The sequence below is a fragment of the Mus musculus genome, chromosome Y (genome assembly GCF_000001635.26).
Source record: "Mus musculus strain C57BL/6J chromosome Y, GRCm38.p6 C57BL/6J".
NCBI classification, from domain to species: domain Eukaryota; kingdom Metazoa; phylum Chordata; class Mammalia; order Rodentia; family Muridae; genus Mus; species Mus musculus.
In genome coordinates this window covers 51,878,106-51,881,110 of record NC_000087.7, presented here as the reverse complement: position 1 = coordinate 51,881,110, position 3,005 = coordinate 51,878,106, and positions in this window count along the sequence as shown.

Sequence of the window (3,005 nt, the reverse complement as noted above, 5' to 3'; positions counted from 1 at the left end):
GTGCATGCAAATTAACATGTCTGCAGACTGACCAACCCTAGCAGGACGCATAGCCCTCCCCAGTGCTGGGGTGTATTTAAGCAGTCCTCCCTGGGTTCCTGGGGTTCCTGTAGCATTGAGGCATTCCTGCTCTTAAGCTGTTGAAAAGAATTCAACTGTGTTGAATTCTCTTTACCAGGAAGAGGTAGGTGAAACATCACCCCAGCAATTGTGTTCCTCTTTTCTTGCCTTTGGGAGGGCCTCAGCAAACCTAGCCCTTTCTGAGCTTCCTAAAACTTGGAAGTTTTATTTGCTTCTGAGTTGTAGGATCCTCCATCCTCCTTATAGGAAAAAATGTATGAGAATTTTGCTTCCTATAAAAACCCAGCAATGTTATATGTGTAGTTTTTTTTTATTTTGTTTTGTTTTAATCTCATGTCTGCTCCAGCTGCAGATAGTTTTTGTTTGAAATTCTAGTGATTCATGAGAGAGAATAAAAGAAAGAGCTCCTGAGAGGACCTAGGGCAGATGCTGCTCCTGCTGCACCTGCTTTTGTTATCACAGGATTAAATAAGCAATGCTCTTGTCAATGGAGCAAGTTTGTGGATTTATTTGTGTCAAAGGGCACTGATGGACATACATTGTTTCAAGGAGAAAAACAAGTGCATAATTTAGCATTCTTAGTGATTAGGTAAGGTTAGGTTATCTGAATTTATCTGAAGGCCAAGCCAAATGAAATGTTGTTTTGATTCCTTTTTGGGAATACAAAAATCCATGTCTCAAACTAATATTTATAGATTTTGTCAGTTGCTTTTAATGTGTTAGTGTTATGAAATATTACATAGCAAGGGAATACATTTGCTGGACCCATGCATGTTGTGACCTTCAGAAATTACACCACGGAACAGACCTGGTATAAAGGGAATGATTGGGAGAGGGTAGAGGAGTGAGGAAATGGGGGAGGTATAGAGGCATAGAGGCAGAAACAAAACCATTAGGTCAGAAAAATGTGGGGCAAAGAACAGATAGAGGGCTAGCTGAAAACAAAGAGAGAGACAGAGCTATAGAAACAAGAACAATGGGAACAGAGAGGTTGGGCCTAGAATAGAGAGAGGGGGCTAATCAGTCCTTTTATCCTGCCTTGAAGTTAGCAGTTTAGTTTCTTTCAAGAAAGAAATATACTTTCTATGAATTTTGTAAGTTAACAGGAAATATTTTCATCTCTGAGAGCAATGTTAATTTTAAAGTGTTTATAGGAAATTTTTGTGGGACTACTTTCTTAAGAACAATATAAGCCAGGTATGTTGTCACATACCTGTAATAATACCTACATGGAATGCTGAGATCACCTGGAACCTAAACATTCTAGAACTTCTTGGACAATACACAACATACTATGTGCCTATTTCAAAAATGAAATGAAGTGAAATAAAATCAACCCAATGTACCTTCTTTATTTGTATCTCTTACCTTTGGAAACTAATAAGATAATGAATCAAAAAATAAATAAATTTCAATTATCTGTATGAATGAAAACAATTTTAAATGTTAAGAAGGTTAAAAAAATCACTACAGTGATGGGGAGGAAAGAGCCTGGGTGGGAAATGGGACAAGAAGGTGAACATGATCAGGTATTATGTGTGTGGGGAACATAACTGAAGTGCTGAGGAAAAGCAAAAAGAATGGAAACAGGCAACTTTTTGAGGTAGGAGGTGAGAAAACCCTCGGTTATATCAGAGACCTGGGAGGTGAGAGACCCTAAGGACTCAAAGGGAGGGACCTTAGAAGAAATGCCCTACAGTGGGGAGAGGGAACTTGTAGAGTCCTCCTCCAGTGGAGGGACAGGACATCAAGTGGAAAGATTGAGTTACCATCCCACAGTAAAAAGCTCTAACCCAGAATTGTTCCTGTCTGAAAGAACTGCAAGGAAAAAACATGGAGAAAAGCCTAAAGAAAAGGAGATCCAGTGACAAGACCAAATTGTGATAAAGCTCAAGGAGAGGCATCAAGGCCTGACACTATTACTGATGCTATTCTGTGCTCACAAAAAATGGGCTTATCATGACTGCTCTCTGAAAGACCAAACCAGCAGGTGAAAGAGTCAGATGCTCAAATTTATATGCAACAAATAGACAGAAGCTGGGAACCCCTGTGGATGAATTGGGGAAAAGCTGGAAGAAGCTGAGGAAGAGGTCTACCCGGTAGGAGGACCAACAATCTCAAATAACCTGGACCTCCCAGGATGTCTCAGACACTGAGCCAGCAACCAGGCTTCATACACCAGATGATATAAAGCCACCAACACATATACAGAAAAGGACTGCCAGGTCTGGACTCAGTCAGATGAGGTCCATCTAATCCTCAAGGGACTTCAGGCCCCAGGGAGCAGGGAGGTCTGGTGGAGAGGGGACAGGATGGTGGGGACATACTCTTGGAGATGGGGATTGTGGGCTTGGGGCCCTGGGAGCATGGGGGCATATAGGCAGGAGATATGGGGTGTGGAACAGTAAGAGGGGGAACTAGGAGAAGAATAAAATCTCGACTTTAAAAAAAGTATAAGAATAAATTTTAAATAATTCAACTATATTAGTGTGTGGAATTTCAGTCCACGGGACTATATACCATTCACATATTCATTTAGATTTCCTTTGGAAGTTAATATAAAGATGCACTTACACTTAAACAAGAAAATGATTAAAGATATTTAAAAATAAAGAAGTTCTATTTTAACTCTAAAGGTATAACTGCTAGTTAACTTTGTAATCACATCACTGGGATTAACTTCCTTCTCAGAATCATCAGAATAACAAGGATTAAAGAAACTTTAAAACTCTGTTTCATAGGAAACAAAAAAGTTAGAGATTTTTTTATTTGTTTTATATATATACCAGCAAGTGAAAATTTTTCATGCTTCATTTTTCTGAAGATGGGAAAGTAGAAGAGTACTTCAGATTATTCTCCATGATGGCTCTTTCAAACATAGACATTTTTTTTCTCAGTTCACCATCTACTCCAAAAAGCATATC